The sequence below is a fragment of the Hippopotamus amphibius genome, chromosome 9 (genome assembly GCF_030028045.1).
Source record: "Hippopotamus amphibius kiboko isolate mHipAmp2 chromosome 9, mHipAmp2.hap2, whole genome shotgun sequence".
Lineage (NCBI taxonomy): Eukaryota > Metazoa > Chordata > Mammalia > Artiodactyla > Hippopotamidae > Hippopotamus > Hippopotamus amphibius.
Window position 1 is genome coordinate 70,446,214 of NC_080194.1, and position 21,857 is coordinate 70,468,070.

The 21,857-nt window shown below is 41.8% G+C and overlaps 1 long non-coding RNA gene across 2 annotated transcripts; it reads right to left on the bottom strand.

Annotated features, from left to right (window-relative positions):
* Window positions 1-848: 848 nt before the first annotated feature.
* LOC130829465 (uncharacterized) lies at window positions 849-14,417 on the bottom strand. 2 transcript variants are annotated; one of them, XR_009047534.1, is made up of 5 exons: window positions 14,196-14,417; window positions 7,441-7,489; window positions 5,615-5,726; window positions 4,633-4,765; window positions 849-3,443 (listed from the first exon to the last, which is right to left on the bottom strand). It is a non-coding gene; the product is annotated as an uncharacterized LOC130829465 (long non-coding RNA). The 2 variants fall into 2 exon arrangements; XR_009047533.1 differs by having other exon boundaries at window positions 4,633-4,796.
* Window positions 14,418-21,857: the final 7,440 nt, after the last annotated feature.

Sequence of the window (21,857 nt, forward strand, 5' to 3'; positions counted from 1 at the left end):
ATGACAGTAGAATAAAATGAAAAGTAACTGTCTCTCTCCACTTTCCAAACCCCACTGCCCAAAGAAAGCCATTTTTAATTGTTTCAATTTCAGATATTCGGCAATGACCAGCATATTGCTAAATAATATCTTTATGTTTTACATTCCAATTCATCCACTGCAGACTATATCTTGGGCTCCTTTCTTTAAAAGAAGAATTTGGTGCCCTTGTATGACTTCCTTCCTGCCCTCCCAGCCTCCTGGGGTTTTTATTGTTATTACTATACTTTCCTGATCAGTTCTTCTACTGGTTGTCTTTATAAAACTACAGATACTAAATTTAAACCTCTGTTTCTTTAACCCTCACTATAGGTGGTATCAACTGGATTGTTACTTTGTGAGATAACAAAACCAGGTCCTCTATACTTTCCTCAACATTTCCTTCTGATTTTAATCAGCTATGCCTTTATTTTCTCAAGGTTTTAGGCTTGCCAGGTAAAATTCAGGACAGCCAGTTAAATCTGAAGTTTGGGTACATAATGAAAAACTTTTAGTATAACTACATCCCAAATATTGCATGGGACAGTCATACTAAGGAAATATGTGTTGCCTGTCTGAAATTCGACTTTAACTGAACTCGTTAAATTTTTATTTGCTAAATCTGGAACTCTACAATTCCGTTCTCTTCTGAAACTGAACACAGTGATTTCCTGATTTATCTTCAGATTGGTTTAAAACACTCAGCACCATCACATTTCACAATGTTGCTTTCCACTCCATGATAGGGAGCTCAGCTCAGGACATAGAATCCCAGGACTGCTAAGGCAGAATATAGCTTGCATGTGATTTAGTTGATTTATTTCATTTTATTGAAGAAAAATCTTACACCCAAAGGAGATAATGAGCTTACACAAACCCAAAACAAAAATTGGAGGTAGATATTGTATTCTTCTTTTTCTCTTTCCCACCATTTCCTTCCTTACCCCAAGTCTGATTTTTCAGTCCGCATTGGTATGTAAAGGCTCTGGATCGGGGTCTTTGTGCAGAAAGGGAGGTGATGTTAACAACTTGCATGCATTTCTTATCCTATAATGATGGACCTTCTGTCCTCAGTAGTGAACTCACTAATGCAGAAGGCTTTAGAGTTGGACAGACTGGAGTTCAAATCACAATGTCACACTTACCATACTGTGACCTTGGGCAAATCCCTAAGCTCTCACAACCTCAGGGCCAATAAAGCCTGCTTTGTAGTTGTTGTAAAGATGAACTAAGGCGATGTGTGTGGTACCCTGAGCATCACGCATGATGAACCGTAACAGCAACTTCACGAATGGGAGCAGAGGTTCTTATAGAGAGGATGCGTTAAGTCATGAACCCCTGCTTTACACCCGCCTGGGCACAAGAGAGACATTAGCACTGCAGAAAGAACAGACAACATCTTCACAGCCCCTTTGACTAGACACTCACCCTCACTCTACACTTCCTTGCTTCTCATGTCTTTATGTGTGTTTATTCCAAGTATGTGCACTTCAGATTCTACTAGGTGCTGGAGCATTGAACACATCTGGTTTCATTTAAGACACTCATTCATTCTTGGCCTTTTCCTTGTTTCTTTCTCTGAATATGTGCTGGGGCATCTGGTGAGAGGCATGGGTACCAGCTTGGGCAGGGGTACAGACTGTTCTGTTGGATGAAACCTGAGGAAGGCCTCACAGTCTCTCTCTGGTGGTTGCAGCAGCCTCATTTGTCCCTTTGCCTCCTGTATCTGAGCTCTCAGTCCAGCCCCCTGCAGTCCTCTACTGTTCCCAGGGAGACGCATCTATAGTGTAGACTCTACCAGACTGCCTCGCTGCATAAATCGGCCACAACCCAGCAAGCCCCACTGCAGAGGGTCTAGATTCCCTGGCCCAGCATTCAAATGGCCCCAAAGTGCCCTCAAACCTCACCTTTCCTCCCCCACCTCATCTCCCCTGTGCTCTGCTCCAACCACATCATTAGCCTTCTCCAAGGGTGTCAGATTCACCCTTGCTCTTCTCAGAAAGCCCTCACTTCCCTTCCCCACAAGGGGAGCCTCTCTAAATACTTTATGCCCTATTCAAATGGCACATTTTCTGGGATACCACCTCCACCCCTACTCCCAGTAGGGTTAGTGACTCCCTCTTCCACAGATTTCTGCTAATACATTCAGATACTTAGTGGTGGCTTTGAGATATCAGGGCCAAAGTAACTCAGGGTCATAAAAGGGCATCCAGGCCGTCTTCTGGATCAGAGAATCATCAGCTTATTTCAGTCATAGATGCTCAGTCCTCTTCCATCCCCTGCACACAGATTACAGCATACTCCAACAAAATCCAGTCTTCATCCTCTGCTGCTACCCTGCCCATCACCACACAGAGTGAATCAGGTACCCCACTCTGCAGGTCCACTACTAATTCTGAATTCCATCCTGCCAGGTACAACACATACCTCTTTTGTTTCGCTTACCACTTTAAACATTTATCTTCTTTACACTGTTGCCTTGCCTACTAGACTGAGAAGTCCTCAAGATCAAGGACTGAATAGAAATGTATTTTTTAATCCAATGAATGCCTTGCAGAGTGCTAGGTTCACAGTGGATAGTCAAATGCATCGTTGAGTGAATGAATGAATGAATGAATGAATGTGAAAAGGTTATAGAAGGTCCAACCAAATAACCAGTACATCATAGTGACATGATATATTGGCATGAGCCAAAGGCAGCAGTTACGTGTCCCCAAGCAAAAGAAACAAGAATGCTGTTTCATGTCATAATAAGTAGAGCATGTCAGAACTGTAAAGTAATCTGTCTTTTCTATGAAAAAAAAAATCTTTAATAAAGAATTCAAAGCCGTCTGTCAGAAAGGTGACCCTCCCGCTAGGTAATGAGAGAGCAGTGGCGCAGCTATCAAGGTGTCAGCCCCGGGGTACCGGGCACCAGAAGGACTGGAGGCCCCTGCAAAGCCTCGGTGACCAGCCAGGATGGTGCCTGACAGGCAACATCACTCAGAGAATAAAGCAACTGTGGAGGGTGGGGCCTGGTGAAGCCCGAGACTCCTACACAGGCTCATGTGGGGGGACCCAACGCAGGGCACGCATCCTAGGTTGGCCTTGAGGGTCTCTTGGCTTACGTTTGGGGGTTAAGGACTATATGTTGTCCAGTCATCAAGAGGAATCAGGGACACTGAGAGAGCTCTGGTTTTTGAGTGCCTACTGTATACATCATTTCTTGTTCTCCTTGCAATGATTGCTCCCCAAAGAGCAGTATGATTTGTCCCATTTTGCAGCTGAATGAATTACCCAAACTATTCAAAGCCAGGCTTCCATGCTATCTGAGCATGCTCTATGCATGTGATGGTGTACATGAGTTGAAAGCAGAACAGTATCCTAAACTTGCACTGCTGTTTACCAGCTGAGTGATCCAGGTCTCTGAGCCTCAGTTTTTCCACCTGTAAAATAACATTGCATTAATAATACTTATAAACTGGTCCTGTTGAAAATCAAATGAAATAATATATATATGGAAGTTCTTCGTAGTTTAGTGGATGCTGTCATTGTTATCAGCCTTATAAGTCAGCATCCACATTTTGGAACCTGTACAGTTGCAAGAGGTCAGAGGTGTACAGGAAAATGCCTGATGCAGAGTGGCTATTTTTTATCTTGCCAGAGTTTCTCAGCCTTGGTGCTGTTGACGCCTTGAGGCAGATAATTCCTTATTATAGGGGACTGCCCTCTGGATGGTAGAATACTTAGCAGCATCCCTGACATCTACCCGCTAGATGCCAGTAGTATCTACTGCCCCCAATCCTACAGTCAGGATAATGTCTCGTAATCATTGCTGGGCAGCAAAATCACCCTCTGTTGAGAACTACCAGTATGAGTATTCATTATGTGTCAGATTGTGATAATAATCTTATATGTGTATCCATTTAAACCTCATTACACTCTTAAGAGTTAGTATGAAGTAAAGAGCACCATTCTCATTTGACAAGTGAAATGAAATTTCCCTGTAACGAATATACCCAAGTTCATGCAGAAGATGGGGAGCTCAGATCTGAGCCAGGGCTTTGGGACTCTCAAGTCCATGACCTTCACTCTGCTCTAGTGAGAAGGATGAAAGCCCAGCTTGGGTGGCTTTGGGTGAGCTGACAGACGAAAGAGTTGCCAAGTGTTAAAACTGGCCAGGCCCCTCCAGGGCAAATCAATTTCACCACTAGCTGACAATAGGGCTTATTCTTATTCTGACTCCTTATTCCTCCCATGATCAGGCTTCAGCTCATGATGCTGAAGCTATTTACAGCCTTGACCTTTAAACACATCCTGATCTTATGGACCCCAGACACTATGGAAAGGGCTTCAGAACCAGCAAATGGGATTCAAACCCTTCTTTGTTGACCAAGCCCAATTTTTTACCCACCACAGACAGCCTTGACTATGTAACATCTGACTTTTTAGCAAGCAAGACTTTTCTACCTCATGTGCTGCTGTCATTCAGTTGATGAAATAAACACTGTGAACATGGAGATGCTGACCCCCAGACAACACTAGTGTCCCCTCCCTCATCTGTGACAAGAATAACAGTAAGGACAGTTATAATAGCTAAGTGACAGCTACAGAAAGTAAAACTGGTTTCATTACCTTAACACAGCTGAGTCAGGCACGGAAAATGTTGAGCCTGTCCAAAAATTAAACTCTGGCCTCAGTTGCACTCATTTTAGGCTGAAACTTTCCAACTTTTCATTTGTGCAAGGGAAGAGCCAAATTAACAATTCTGTATGAAATGAATGGATGTCGTGTTATGTCTAAAAAGTAAGATAAGTTAGTGACTGTTTAATAACTTTTTGCTTTTAAAGGAATTTTCTTATTCTATCAGTTTTTTGATTTACATTTGCCTCCTGCAGGTTTCACACCCATTCTCAATGACACACAAATGAAAACAGGGTATGCCATTCTCTTAAGCAGCCTTCCATCACATCTGCTTTAAAAGTCAGAGATTTGAAGTCTCATACTCCCTTGTCTTCTTCAGTCAGTCTCCTTCTCTCTCTTTACCCCTCTCCCCTGTCTCCTCCCACCTGCCCTAAAAAGTGATAAGAGGACTTGAAGAAAGCTCTCGTGTTGGCATCCGGAGTGCATGTGTGATGAAATGGCATCTGTCTGGTAGCAGAGTCAGACTCTGCCTGCAGCTATGCAGAGATATTACATCTGGCAATAGGAGGAAAATTCAGTGATGATTTTCGAGAATGGACAAAAACAGTCTGTGTCCCGTAGAGAGGAAGGGAGGGGATGAAGAGTGAGCCAAAGAGATTGTGCTGTGGGCTCTGCATGAGAGAAACACACACTTTACAAACCCAGAAGTGGACAGTGTGACTCCATGCTTGGGAGGTCCTCTTGTTTTGAAAGAAAAGAACATTCAAGCATGTGGCCTCCCGGTGCCAGGGCCTCTTTCAGTCAATGCCTCTCTGTTAGTCTGCCATGGCCTACTTCTCTTTGTTGGTCAGACTGAATTTTAATGGGCCGTCCCACCCCTCCTCCTACACCACCTCTTTGGGGAAGCTTGCAAAGAGGTTAAATGAATTCACCAAGGATGTGACTGGTTTTACTGGAAAGCAGAGCCTCTGACCTGTTGAAATGCCCCCTGGATGGATCCTTCCTTCTCTTTCCAAGACCCCCTCCTCATGGCCCACTTTGGTCCTCTTATTTTGGAGATGCCATTTCAGCCTAGCTGTCTCCATCTGTAAACAGAGGGAGGTGGGAACAAATATTGATTCAAGGGATTAGACCCCCAAAAAAGAAAAGAGTCCTCTTACTGCCAGCCAAACAGGGCATTGTCTAAATGCATCTGCCAGCAGAACGAGGTAAATCTTGTACCCAGTCAGGAGAGACAATGGTCTAGGTCTTTGTCATGCCAGAGAGGAAGCAGCTTTGCATCCCTGGGTCACCCTCTATAAGTGAGCTTGAGTAAGTGGTGGCAAGAGGTTGCTGAGTGGTGGGCGGAGTGCTGACTGCCCTCCCAGCTGATGCTAATGAACTCACTTCCAGCAGAACTGAGTGGGAATACGCTGTGGAAAATGTTCCCGCCATTCCATGACATTGACTGAACATTGCGTGAAAGCAGACCCTGTGCTGGAGGCTGACCACCCAATAGCAACGGAACCTTCCTCCTGCCCCAGAGGAGCCCACATTCTATTCTAAGAACCAGGGATAGGATGCAGAGGAAGGAGAAAAGAACCAGAGAGTGTGCGTTTATTCATTCAACAAATACAAAATGGTTACCTCCCTGGGCTAGGCACTAAACACATACCCCAGGGATAGAGGAATGAACAGTATAGTAGCAACCAGAGTTTATTCTCCATCTGGTACTCCTCTGAGCTTTCAATGGTCTCTATGATGTGCCTATGAGTCAATTATTATTATCAGCCCCATTTTACATATGAGCAAAGTAAGGGAACAGAATTAAGTAACCCACACTCATAGTGGTAGAGTTGGAATTTGAACTTGGACAACATGGGCCCAAAGCTTAAAGAAGGGAGTAGGGTGGAGGGGTGGGATATTAGATCGGGGCCATTCTCAAGAGAGAACATTTGAGTTGAGAACCTGAATAAGCAGAATGAGGCAGCTGCTGACCATGAACTAGATCCGTGCTGGGAACTTTAAATGTACCCCCCTATTCCCACAACAGCCCTAGTAGGAAGGTCATAGCAACTTCATTTCCAAAGAGGAAATGAAAGCTCATGTTTAGGTAAATCATACCAGGATGTATGACTTCAATGTGGCAGAGTTGGGATTTGTGGCCAGGTATTTCCAACCCTAAAGTCTATGCTTTATCTGCCAGCCACGCTGTCCACCAAATGGAAAATGTTGCTGTAATTACATCTAGAAGATTTGAAAGCTCATGGGTGTGAATATTTCTTATCTGGGATGGATTTCATGGGAGGAAAGTCAGTGTAACAGAGACCTACAGGATGAGTTGGCCAGTTTTATGAAAAGAGGTGGGGTTGGGGTGCAGGAATTCTTGGAAGCAGGTACAGTACCAGCAAAGGCACAGAGCAGCTAAACGCTAGGGCATATCTAGGAAACGGTACTCAGGTGTGGTTAGAATTATGTGTAAAGGCCGGAATGTTAAGAGAAGAAACTGGAAGACAAGGTTGGGGCAAGTTTTGAAGAGTATCGGTTGCTATAATAAATTGAGTGGCATGCAGAATAAACTGTATCAAAATCATAAAATCTCACTATATCATGAGATCCGTGGAATGCATTTGAACCAGCATTTATTAAGCACCTCCTACACATAACGTTCTAAATAAGGAGCTCTGATTAAAGCAAATGCCGTTTGCTTTCAATTCTTGTAGCAAAATCTCTGTAATGTGTATCAATCTGCTTTCTAGACCTGGAAAGTATGCTGTACCAGGCCTGATTCAGGCATTGTTTTTAGGTTGAGGAGCCTACCTTGGGGTCACCAGCTTGAGCGTCAATTTTCTTTTCAGAGCCTGTGGATCTAGGAGGAGAGAAGATTGGAATGAAAATCCGTATTGACCTCAGTGCAGTCTTTGGAAGTTGCTTTTCTAAGAAAAAATTTGATATCAGCTCATTTTGTTCAGCTTTGCCTTTTTTCTCTGGAAAAGAACAAAATGAAGCAAGTGCAGGTGCTATTTATCCTGTAAATAGCAGGCTGTCTGGTTATCTAGTTTCTGACCAAGCCCAATCACAGGTGTCTGTCTGTAGGTAGTGCCCAAGCACCCCAAGAGGCTTGTCCTTAGTCTCAGCCTCAGTTTCCTTATCTGCAACAAAGAGGTGTTAACAGAGGCTACATCACAAAAATAAACAATGTATATAACATACTGGTGTGTAATGTATATGAACACGTGCTTAGCATGTGTTGGAGTGGATTATAATTATCACTAACAATAATTCTACCAAGTACTACTTTGAAGTGAAAAGTTGGAAGGATATCTGTTGATTTAGGAATAAAGAGTTCTCTTATCAGAGGCAAATGAACCACATTTCAAGCACCTATCTAAGCCCCTACTACACACAATGATTGCATTTATTTCTCAGACTACACTGAGAGGGAAGGATTATTAACCTATCTCTAAGATGAAAAACCTGAGCTTGGGAAATTAAAGAGCAACTGAGGATAGGCTTTGTTTGACACTTAGCACACGACATATTCACTGCTCATCTTACAAAATACTTTTGAGTAACTATAATCTTTCATGCACTACGCTAGGCTATGCTTGGTATACAATCAACAAAGTTGACATGGAGTTTCTCCTAGTGGAACTCAAAGCCTAGTGACTTGCTTACAAAGAGATAGTAACAGGTGGGGCTCGTATAGAAGGGGAAGGTAATTTAGGGGGAAAGGGATCCAGGCGAATGAAATAGAATGCTTGAAGGCTATGAAACCGGAAAGAATTTAGTACAGTAAAACCTTGGATTGCGAGTAACTTGTTCTGTGAGTGTTCTGCAAGACAAGCAAACATTTCTAATAAATTTTAACTTGATAGACAAGCAATGTCTTTCAATACGAGTAGTGCATGATGCCAAACATCACATGATCACAACTGAGCCAATGGAGCTGACCATCTACGAACTGATGGATCTGCATCACAAGCAACAGCAAAGGTTATGGAGGAGATCTCGTCTGCAGAGAAGGAGGAGAAAAAGGCGGAGGAATCTCTCACTTCAAATGAGGTTAGGGAGATGAGTAAAATGTGGGAAACTGCAAAATTTTGTAGAAAAGCACTACCTGAATAAGGCTGTAGCAGTGTGAACGATGAATCTGTTTAACGACAATGCAATGTCACATTTCTGCGAAATCCTCAAAAGGAGGCAAAAGCAAGTGTCAATGGATAAGTTCCTTGTTAAAGTTGCATGAAAAGAAAAAGATTCCCTTGAGCCAATAGATAGCAGTGATTCCGTTAGTGATAGTGAAAGTCATCCTACACAATAACCCTCCTCTCTCTTGTCACCCTCACACCAGCCACAAAGGTTTTGAAAGGTAAGTGCAGGTTAATTTGTTTATTTTTCTTTATATTTTGTATTTTCTTTATTATTTTGTATTATATTACAGTATTGTAATCATTTTTTCTATGACTATTTTTGGGTTGTGGAATGAATCATCTGAGTTTCCATTATTTCTTATGGGGAAATTCGCTTTGATATACAAGTGCTTTGGATTACAAGTATGTTTCTGGAACGAATTATGCTTGCAAACCAAGGTTTTACTGTATTTTCATGGAAATTATAAAGGGTCAAGTGGGCAAAGCCAAATGCATAAGAGGCAGAGTGATAACAACACGAGGATGAGAAAATAGGGAGTGGCCAGACCATATTAGCCTCACTAAGAAACGTCTACTCCAATTTAGTAAAATTACTTGTGGAACTTCTTCACTACCTTTTTGGTTCCTATTGAATGTGAGGATCTAGCTTGGGGACTAAGTGGAAAAAGATGCCTTCTCAGTCAGGACTGCTTTCAGTTCTCATTCACATAAAACCAGATTTATAGTATTTAAGCAAATCATATAGCCAGCTTTTAAAATCACATAAGCAGAAATTTGTAGATAGGTGGGTGCAAGAATTGTCAAGGCCAGAATTTTCATAAATTTCTTAGCCTTTCCCTCATGCCCACTATATGGCTGCTGTAGCTCCCAGCATCACATCTATATTCAAGTTAGTAGAATTGGGGAGAATCATATAGATAGACTCAACAATAATGGTCATATTTGAATCTGTAAGTAGGATGGTAGCTTAATGGTTATTCATTTTCTTATCATGCTTTATAACTTATACATACCTTACTTGCAGTCCCTTATATGTGTCTAATATTATGTAATAAAAAAATTTAAGAAAAAGCAAGAATAATATGAAATGAATAATATGAAACAATTTTTTCAATAAAATGTCTAAGTATAGAGATAGAGATATAGGCAAGCATAGAAAATACTACATGTAGATTAATGGTAGTTTATATATTGTTCTTTTGGGGCTTTCTATATTTTCCAAATTCTACAATAGATATGTATTATTTTGGTAGCAGAAAATATAGAAAAGAATTATTGAAAATGTTTAAAGATAATTGTTTAGTTCATTGATTCTAAGAGTTGACAATTCCCATTCAGTTGTCACTGAATTTCTTGAATTAGCTGTTGACAAATATCCCTGAAAGTTAACAAATTTCTTTTACTCTGTTTAGTGGCTCCCCAAACGTGTGTTCCGTAGCTTTAATTCTCCTCTAAATCTGTCTCATCCATTAAAGGAAGGAAGTTTCTAAAATATTTTTGAGTGGAGATAATAGGTTAGGATGGATGACAGTGAGAGGAAATAATGTTTTTCTGGTCCTCAAAAAAAAAATGTTATTGCCTCTACACACTTTAAACACTTTTAGGCTCTTCTCATAATATGGAGCCTTGTGTTTATGTCATGGCTGCTGTCTGTGGAGAAGGAAATAAATTAGAAAACATGTTCATTGACTTTTGCCAGATATTTCCTACATCAGTGTTCATAACTATGGTTAGCAATGCCCTTCATATCTGCAGGTGAGAAAGACTGCCCGTTCCTGCTTCCTGCATCAGACCCACAGCTTTCAGAGGCAAAGCCAAGGCTTGAGGATCAGTGATTTCCAATTTTCTCAAGAACAAGAGCTTCTTTCTAGAGTCAGAGTATGACACAACAAATAATTTTATCTTTTGATTGGAAAAAAGTCAAATATACATACCAATTTCAAGAATGATTGGAAAAAAGTCAAATATACATACCAATTTCAAGAATGATTTGAGAATCTTATGTGTGCCAGAGATACTAATTTTTTAGGCATCCAACAATGTTTGGTACCCTCTTGCATCCCAAATCCCTTGCAATGGCGCCCTGAGATGTGGAACCATACACACAAGTTGGCATTCACTCTTCTAGTCCAAACCATTCGTTCTGAGGACGTGAGGCTTAGAGAAAAAAAAGGGACTTGTGAAAGGCAGCCCCACTAGCCAGTTGTGGGGCTGGGATGGAAATTCAGGTTTTTTTTATTTCCAATCGTGTATCCCCAAGGTATCACAACACCTGCATAAACATTTCAAGGGCTTCTCTTGCTGTTCCTGCAGGCGTATTGAATGACTTCCTATGCAGTTTATGAAAATAACACCTTATGATTCCACTTATATGAGGAGTCTAAAATAGTCAGACTCATAGAAGTGGTTGTGAGGGGCTAGGTGTGGGGGAAATGGAGAGCCATTGTTCAACAGGTGTAAAGCTTCACTTAAGCTGGAAGAGCAAACTCTAGAGATCTGTTGTGATACATGGCTGCCACAGTAACAACACAGTATTCACACTTAAAAGTTTGTTAAGTATAAGAGGGTAAACCTCATGTTGTGTTCTTACTGCAGAAAACAATAAATAGAAAAAGAGACATAAGCGTAAGGAGAGTTTGAATGGTTTGGGTTATGTCCTTGATTGTGCTAATGGTATCATGGGTGTCTGCATATGTCCAAGCTCATCAAATTATACATCTTCAATATGTGCAGTTTTTATTTGTTTTTTGTTTGTTTGTTTTGGTAGATGAATTATACACCTACAAAACTGCTTAAAAAAACAAAAACAAAACAGGTCTTTGCAGCTAAGCATGAACTGTCTTACGTTGACTATGGGAAACAAAATGGCAGTTATGAAAAAGGGTGCCATCTCTACTCCTTCCTTCAGCAAACATTTATCACACACTGAAGATGGGACTGCCTTGGTGACTGAGTTTAAATCCTAACTACAATTTTCTAACATGAGCAAGTTAATAGATCTCTCTAGGCTCAGTTTCCTCATCTCTAATACAGGATAACAATACCTAGTTTCCAGTGCAGATGGTAGGATTGACCGAGTTAATCGATACGCAGTGCCTAATTTAGACCCTTCACTAGCGTCTATTTGCCTTTGTCCCTTCTGTGCAAACTCCTGGGAGGAGGTTTCAGTAACTACTGCCTTGGACCTCATGAGGGGCTCAATTTTAAACCACAAACTGAGACTCTGATCACTTTCATCTCTTTCTGAGGGTTTACTTGCAGGTTAACTATTCAGAGCATTTAGACATTTGGATTGAAAGAAAAGAACACTCATAAGAAAATGTCATATAAATGCTAATTATGTCTTATGGGAATATGGGAATTAGTCCTTGAAAACAACCAACTCTTAGAATCCTAAGATTTCACTGAGCCAAAAAAAAAAAAGAAAAAGAATTTCTGCAGGCTTGCTGATTTGTATGCCTTCCCCTATGTTTCTATCATCTTCCTCCAAAGCTTCTGACATTCTGCGCTGGTTGGGGGAAAGAGATATTTGTTTAAGCCAGGGCAGATTGAAGCTGTATTTGCTCCGCACTGGTTTTTCTGCCCCTCTTTCTGGATGTTTCTATTTGTAGAGTCCCTCCACAAAGCTCTAGTCGCTACAGCCCTTTGATTCTTCCATGGGATGTTCAGCGTTAACACATGTTTGAAACCTGCTGGGAGCATAAGCCCTGCTTAATAGAAATAAAGGTGTGATTAAGGAGATAATCTGGTAACTGTCAGTCACATTTTGCAAAGTTATTATCTGATTGCAAATCTCTAAGAATTAGGGGCTTCACTTTTTTTTTTTCAAGGAACATTCATTGCCTGTGGCCCCAAGTGAAAGAATTTTATTTTCCCATTTTAATTAGTGGTGTGCCTGGCTGCAGTTTCACCCCTTCACTCTCCCATTTCCCCAGCCCCAGTCACATTGCTCTCTTTCTCTCCACCACCGCCCCCCTTTCTCTCCAAACACACACACACAGAACTATGTGGACATAATATAAATTTAAAATTGGAAACACTTTAGTAAAGAAGCAAGGCCCCCCCATCAAAAACAAGCTCTAGGCCACACTGCAGATTTGTGTTGATAACATGCAGTTATTCAATTAAAGATCAGATGGAAACCAGGCAGCCGATTTATCATTCACATTGATGGATGGGGTAAGGAACTGCTGGACCATTGTCAAAATGCAAATGATTTTTTAACTCTCAGCGCTCAGAGCAAATGAGATTGATTACGAAGCTGGTTTTTCCTCCCATTACTCAAATGGGTAAATAGATGATAGATAAGGAGGGATGGAGATGGAGAGTGTCTGGGTGGAGATTTCCACAGGAGCTGCTGTCTTCTTGTCACAGAAGGCATTTAGCAAATGAGTCTCTTTTATTCTGAGAACACAGATTGAACAGAGACTTAGACTCTCCTACTGTATTTTGGGTTTTTTGTTGTTGATGATGCAAAAGACAAACCAAGAGAGGACTGTGCAGGGGAAGGGGGAATATACATTCCTCAATCTATGACGAACTTAGATTCCTCAATCTATGATGAACTTGGAATCATCAGAGCTAGGATTTTTATGCTGACTCAGAAATCCCTTCCCCCACCCCCACCATATCCCCCCCCCGTCTCCCCCCACCCCCCCCCACACACACACATTCATCTCTAATACAACCCCAAAGTTAATGGTCAGAATTTGCACCCCCTAACACTTGCTCTCCCATGAAATTTCTGTAGGTCTCTATAAAAATACAAATCATTTTCTCTCCAAGAGTCTGCTCCAGTGAATCATGCATTGTGGTGTAGTAAAAAGAGAAGGGCTTGAGAGTTAGTGATACCACTAACTCTGACAGGGGCGACAGGAGGAAGAGCCAGATGTGGGAGGAAGACCATGCATTCAGTATTATACTAGTTACGTTTGAGATGCTTTGGGGATAGCCACACAGACATGTCAACCATAGCAAAAGTCAAGGACCTGGAGTAAGGAGTAGACGCTATCTCAGGGCACTTACTACAGTTGTGGTTAATTATCTGCTCAGTGTCTGTCTTCCCTGACAAATATGAACCTGTCTATTCACCCCCATATTTTCAGTTTCTGGCTCAATAGATAGCCGTGAGAGGGAAGGAAGTGGTGGGGGGAGGGAAGGAAGTGGTGGTGGGTGGGAAGGAAAGGAAGAGAAATTGATGATCAGGTAGACATTTGTGATCAGCAGCTTCTAGGCTAGGATGTAAACTCTAAATCACCTCCTCAGATTATTTTACAAATCCTACCACAAAAGAAGCAAAAGGAAAGAAACAAATATGTATTATGTATCCACCGTTTGTCAGGAAGAACAAAATCCTAGGATTTCTGCCTTCCCCCCCCATTTCCACCAGGTATTTTCCAGCAATTGCTAAAGATGCCTCACCTTGCCGGAATATGTTGGCCCCTCCATCTTCACTCCTCGGCAGATATAGGTGACTAAACGTAATGTTCTAACTTGTTTCCCTTTGTTCTTTTACATCCCCCCTCCCATCTTCTGTTCTGAAGCTGCTATGCTGTTTGTTTTTAAATAGATTACAGCACACACCTTCCTTCCTCTCCCATATGAATAAACTCTCTCCCGTGGTCTTGTCCTAACTACTCTGAGAAGCCTCTTGTGTTGTTCTGATGAGTCTCCACACGTTCACTGGTCGATCAGACTTAAAAATATGACTAACTGATGACTAATAAGAACCAGGCTGAGCTATCTCTGCCTGTGAGTCTAATATGGCCAGAAAATTATAAATGGTGCAATGTAGCTTGACTTTGGAATTGTGCTTAAAATACTGGCAGGGAGGGGTTTTTGCGGGGGCTTACCAGGTGACAGCCCCTCTGCTAGACACTTCTTACAGCTCACACCTGGTGTGACCATACCTTGCAGTTTGCTCAGGATGATACCAGTTTATAAATGTTGTCCCAACATAATTCTCAGCAGGACTCTCCCCACACGATACATTTTATATGCACGCTAGTCATACATCATTTAATAATCTCTCATTACCATCCTATGAGTTGGTATCTCTGATAATTCCATTTTTAGACAAGACACCTGGGGCTCAGTGAAGTCACATCACTGGCCTGAAGTCTGACAATTCATGTGTTACAGCCCAAGTTAGGAATGACTGATTCTAAAGCAGGCTTTCCAACACACCATGAGTAATTCAATATGAATTCAGAAGAATATGATGGCCAAAGTTCTTGATTTCCAAGCGAAACACTTCTTCTGGTGATTGTATCTGGATGATTCCCACTCTGCAAATGAAATGAACCTACACAGGAATGTTTTTCTCTCTTATTGATGTACACCTGCCAGGATTTTAGTTGGGATCAAACCTTAATAGGATTGGCAAAGGTAGAAAATCTGGCTTTCCTGCCTGCCCAAACTTCTCTATTCATTCTTTCTCTGCTCCCCTAACCCCATACTACTCCATATCCTCTCCAATGAAACCCAGGGAAACAGGACTCTGTCAGCACAGAGATCTGAATGCAAATTCCAGAGCCAATATACAGCTGTGTCAATACAAGCAAGTAACATGACCTCTCTGTGCCTCAGTTTCCTCCTGTTTAAAATGAGTAACACTGTCTGCTTCACAGGGTGATGGTGAAGATTAAACACGAGGACATAAGCGCACCCAGCCGGGCCAACACATGGTAGGTACTCCACAAATACCAGTCCCTTCGCCAACTCAGCAAAGATCAGATATTCTAGCCCATTTCAAGGAAACAGAACTCTCTTCCCTGGTGTTTGCTAGCACTCACATCAAACGGTGATTAGAAAGACGTGTCAAATATCCCAGATTAGTAGGATCTATGGGGGCTTGGAAAAGGGGTCCTTTAAGTGATTCACTTGTAAGTTTGTCTGTTGTTGTTATTAGTGCTATTGTTTGCTTGTTGGTTTCCCCCCAAAGATTATAAACTCTGGGAATACATGATTGTGTCATGTCATATACCCCACAAAGGTGCCATTTGTAATGAGCCTGGATGAATCAATAGAAGTTTATCCAGTGAAGAACGGGAGAAAGAATGATGTGTGATGGGCAGGTGCAAAGTTGTGGAGTGTGGAAGGAGCCCAGGGAGCAGCTCAGAGAGGCTGCACACCTCGGGAACTGGGACCAGACAAGTCACACCTGCTGAGCACACACCCTGTGCTCCACCCAGCACTCCAGACTTTACTCAGATTAACTCAGTTCAGCTTCCCAATCACTCAGTATAACGGATACTCTTACTATTCTGTTTTGTGCATGGTGGACTAAGGCATGGAGGGATTGTCTCAGAACAAGAATCTGAACCCAAGTATTCTTTTTTTTTAAATTTATTTAATTGAAGTATAGTTGATTTACAATGTGTTAATTTCCACTGCACAGGCAAGTGATTCAGTTATACATATATATACATTCTTTTTTATATTCTTTTCCATTATGGTTTATCACAGGATATTGAATATAGTTCCCCATACTGTACAGTGGGACCTTGTTGTTTATCCATCCTATATATAATAGTTTGCATCTGCTAATCCCAAACTCCCAATCCTTCCCTCCCCTGCCAACCCCCAGCAACCACAAGTCTTTTCTCTCTGTCTGTGTGTCTGTTTTCTGTTTTGTAGATAAGTTCATTTGTCATTCTTTAGATTCCATATATAAGTGATAGCATATGGTATTTGTCTTTCTCTTTCTGACTTACTTCACCTCGTATGATAATCTCTAGGTCCATCCATGTTGCTGCAAATGGCATTATTTCATTCTTTTTATGGCTGAGTAATATTCCATTGTATATATGTGCCACATCTTCTTTATCCATTCATCTGTCAATAGACATTTAGTTTGCTTCCACGTCTTGGCTATTATAAATAGTGCTGCAGTGAACATTGGGGTGAATGTATCTTTTCAAATTATAGTTTTGTTTGGATATATGCCCAGGAGTAGGATTGCTGAATCATATGGTAGTTCTATTTTTAGTTTTTTGAGGAACCTCCATACTGTTTTCCATAGTGGCTGCACCAGTTTTCATTCCCACCAAAAGTATAGGAGGATGAAGCCAGGCATTCTGACTGCAGAGCCCAGGCTCTCTACAACGAGTTGAAAACAAAGCTGATTTTGGGTGCTGGGCTTAGCCTGGAGGGGTTCCTGTGAGCTAGAGGAAAGGGTTGACTTTCATTCTGGAGACGCAGATGGTAGAAGTTTCCCCAGGTGCTGAGCTAAAGCAGGAGAGTGTAGACAATTGTTGAGTTTAAAAATGAATGAATTTCCTAGTTGACCTAAGTCATTCCTCTTTCTGGCTTTGTGGTATTTGCCAGTGCTTCTCCAATTACTTCAAGAGCTGTTGTGAAATGCTCAATGGAATCTCCAAAGAAAATCAATTTAAAAACACATATTTGTTAATGTGAATTATTCATGAACGTTAGTATACTTAACTATATATGAATTTAAATTAATCTTAACTTCAAATTCTTTGCATGCACAAGTTAGTCACAAGTTATCCATTCAATATTTATTGAGGTCCTACTATATGGTAGAAAGCATCTTAGGTATATCCCTTGAGACTAATAGCATTGTTAATAATAATAATAATAATAATAATAATATTCCCTGAGTGATGCATGCCATACACTGTTCTATAGACTTTGCATGTATTAAATCAGTTATTACCCATAATACCTCTATTACTACCATTATCCCTATTTGAAAGATGAAGAAACGGAGAAAATTGCTATGGAACCCAAATGGTTTGTCCTCAGAGCAGATGCTGTGAATCCTGATGGTACACATAGATTGTCATTACATGTTTGTACTAAGCAGATTCTTACTACATATTTGTTGAATGAATTGACCAAACATTGGAAGTACAAAATAATAATAATAGTAATAGTAATACCACCTAATTTTTTGTAAGATTGTGGCAAACGCTTTTCATGCACAATCTCATTTAGAAATAATGTATGTAAAGGAGCTTAGTTTCTATGAGAAGAGGTAAGATATGAACACTGATAACAAACTACATAGTATTTGAAAATATAATTAAAAAAATAAAAATTGAAAGTGCTTAAAAGACAAATTTAAAGAGGAGAGATTCATGCTACATGGAGGGATGGCGATGGTTCGAGGATGAGGTGGAGCTAGGCTGAGCCTGGGAAGCTTTATGCACAAGAAGTGGGGGTTGGGGACACAGAGCAGAGCAGGAAGGTTCTGGTTGAGGAGATTCCTGTAAGAAAAAGCACAGAAGGAGGGAAACAGAGCTTCTACGGAGAACGTGTAACAGTTTCCTTTCGCTGGAATGTCACTGCTCAAAACCACCTAGTGACTTTTTCTGCTGTCTTTCCTTTACCTTTTCTATCATTTAAGCCAACATTCAGCTACAAGCACGCAGGAAACCCAAATATAGTGACTTGGACATAAGGGTTTATTTTCCTCACAAGACAAGAACTCTGGGTGAAAGGATAGCTCTTGGCACTGGTGTGCACTGGCAGCTGCCCAGCACTAGGCTGGCTGGCATCTTTGTCATTCTCTTGGCCTTTTCTTCATGGTTGTGAGTTAGCCGTCCCAGCCTCAGACATCGTCCCGGAATTTAAAGCAGGAATCAGGGGCAGGGGGCGTTGGGCCACCCGGACTGAGTCTCTTCCTTGATCATGGAAGTAGAAGCATTCCCAGAATCCTCCCAGACACGGGCTTGTGAGGTATTGATCAGAACTCTGTCACATGTTCATTCCTAGCTGCAAAGGAAGCTGGGAGAAAGAGTATTGGCACTTGTAGAGTCTGTCATGTGAGGGGAAAAGATAGAAGGGGGTGGGAATGGAAGTTGGTTGGCCAGCCAGCAGTGCCCATGGTGATAATGCTGATGCTGTTAGCTCCCTCCTACCTGAAGGCTTCCTCTGGGCCCATCACCTAACATACGTTCTCCCAATGGATTTAAAGTTCATTTACAGCAGACCTGTGAAAGCCATTATTATCCCCACTTTACCTGGTTCGCCTCGCTTCAGCCATGTGCCCAAGGTCACAGAGCTGACAAGTGACAGCAGAGCAATGCTTCCAGCCCAGGTCTTAGCCAGGATGTCCTCTGTCCCCTAGGAAGGCGATCACTAACTGATCCGCTACCATGTGACTGCCTTTGTATATTTGTTGTTTCTGCTGATTCTCACAAAAGCCTGTGAGTGGTCAACAGTATTACCACTTGACAGATGAAGAAACTCAGTCTCAGTGAGTTTACATGATTTGCCAAAGGTCACATGCCTGCAGGCGGCTAAGCTGAGTTTCAAAACCGAGCCTGCCTCATTCCAGATCCCACATCCTTTCTTCTGTGTTGCGCCAGCTTTCATCAAGATTCCATTGGGAAACTAATTATAGTTTATCCTACCAAAATGCCTCCCGTCTCTCTCTTCTCTTCAGTCCATGGCCACTTCCCTGGCTTAGGCCCTGATCACCATATAATTAGATGATTCTAAGAGTCTACTGTGGAGTAGCAAAAGTGAACAGTTTTTCTTTCTCCTACCACATGTACACTCCCAAAACATCAGTTCTATTATGTGGCCTAGCCCTCTGCTCCATGGCTCCCCACTACCCCACAAATGGGTACAAATTTCTTAATTCAACATGGCCCTCACCAACCTCCCTACTTTACCTCCAATTATTAATTATCCTTTACTTTTGACTCTTCCCCTACTATTTATTGCATGAAGCCTGGTCTCACCAAGGTACAAAATGGCATTAATTCAATTCAGTCAGTCCATAGGCCCAATCATATAGGATCTTGAAGGAGGGAAGGAAGCCTCGTTATAAATGTGGAGAAAGGACATTCCAAGTGGAAAACACAACAGAAGTAAAGGCATGGGGGTGAGACGATGAAGGCCTTTAGTCAGTGTTCTCATCAGTCAGATATGACTGCAGGAAGGAAGGCTGCAGGAGAAAATCACAGTGGAAAGTTTTGCCAATTAATGTGTTCAAATTCCAAACTGGGAGAGGAAAAAAAAAAAAAAGTCATATTCAGTCTTCTATCAGCATGTACCAACCGCAAAAGTGATTCTTTGGGTCAAGGTCGTCATCAAATGATTTTGACTAATTCTCTCATAAACTCACTGTTTAATTAGCATTTTATGAAGTCGGTCAGCTAGAGATAGGAGAATCAGCCTCTGCTTTCCAAGTCTCTCCCTATTAGAGAAGGAATCCAGTGTGGGCATAATGGAAAGTCTTAACATGGATTTGAACCCTAGCTCTGTGTGGCCTTGGGCACGAAATGCACTCCATCTCTTCAAGTCTCAAGGTCCTCATCTGTCGGTAGCAGGTAATTGAGCTTATATCACAATGTCGTCACAAGGCCTTGAGAAGTCGAAGGGAGGAAGAGCGGAAAGATCAGTTCTCAAGCACGCCCAGCCCTAATCACTCCAAAACCACATGGTTTTGTTGGAGATATTGCTAGAGACCAGCCTCTGCCAATCTGAAAATTGTCAGGGTAAGAGTCACAACCAGACTAGAAAGGCAGTTAAAAAATGCAGTTTGCTTCCTCTGGCTTCATTTTATGTCTTAAACAGGGAGGGAACTCACATGACTAGGATGCCAAACTGCTTGCACGTGGCAGGATATGGAATCAGTCAGTAAGAGTGATTTAGTAGGGCCAGGAATACGCAACACAGCCATCTCGGTTAAGTGCCAGCCTTAGACAGCTGAGCACAAACAGGCCAGGTTCTGGGCTTAGCCTGGCTGTTAACTGGCTCTGTGACCTTGTACAGGTCACAACAAGCCCTCTGCCTCTTGCATAGCATCTATGAAACGGACACAAAAAAAGAGAAGATGGCTATGAGAATAAAAATGTGAAAATAATTTTAAAATTATATTCTATTTTAACTGTTTTGCCATAAAATCAGTTTAAAATGTGAGGTAGATTATTGATGCTGTTATGTCAGTCCTTCATATGAGAACCAAAGTCATGGAAAGGCCCTTCCTAAGTATTTCTGTCCTCAGAAACTCACATTCTAGGGGGAGAGGCTGACCTGTGCATAAATCACTCTAATACAAGGTAAATAGTGGTAAGTACCACAGGAAAGGTACAAGCCAAAGGCCCTGAGGTCATGGGAGCTGGGAGATTAATTTCTAAGAGGAGAATCTGGGAAGGTTTCTTGAAGGAGACAGGATTTGGGCTGGGCCTTGAGAGCTTGGGAGAGCTGTGATTTATACCCTCTTGTCTTGTGGCTCATGGAGCACGTGGAGCTTTCCCCTCTCATTTACTCTGAGCTCCTGAAGGAGAAGGACGTTGACTTTCAGCTCCCATTGCCAGCTTCCAAGCATAGGATCCAGCAGCCAGCCGGTGCACCAGAAGTACTGTTTGAATCCAGTTAATAACACTGATAGAAGGAGGAGGAGTTACACTCATCATATTAGTAGTGTTTATTCCCCATGGAGTTCATGTTCTGTTTCAGATGACTTAATGCATCACCTCATCTGACCCTCCCGGCAATCCCCGAGGAAAGAGGATATCATCACACACCGCGCTCCCCAGGCGCTGCTTGATAGGAAAGGGGGCTGAGGCCCAGTGGGAGCCCTGCGCACACGAGACCTCACACTAGTAAGCAGCAGGGCTGGAGTCACACTCAGGTTGCTTGAGTCCCAAACTCATGGCCATGATGTAACACAGCCAGAGAGTGAAGATAGCATTCCTGGAAAAAGGCTAATAACAATAAATTTTATGACATTTCTGGTGGAAAAATCTTTGAATCTAGCAGCTATATCAGTCAGTGCTTTCCAGAGAAACAGAACCAATAGGCAAATTTCTATGTGAATCTTGAGGCAGAATTTCTTCTTCTCTAGGAAACTTCAGTCTTGGCTCTTAAGGCCTTCAACTGATTGGATGAGGCCCACCCACATTATGGAGGGGGATCTGCTTTACTTAAAGTCAACAGATTACAACTGCAACTCAACCTAAAAAATACCTTCACAGCAGCATGTAGACTAGTATTTGACCAACAAATGGGTATTCTAGCCTCACCAAGTTGACACATAAAATTAACCATTGTAAGATGTAGATAAACAGGGACCCAGAAAGTTTTTATATTTATACCACTTTA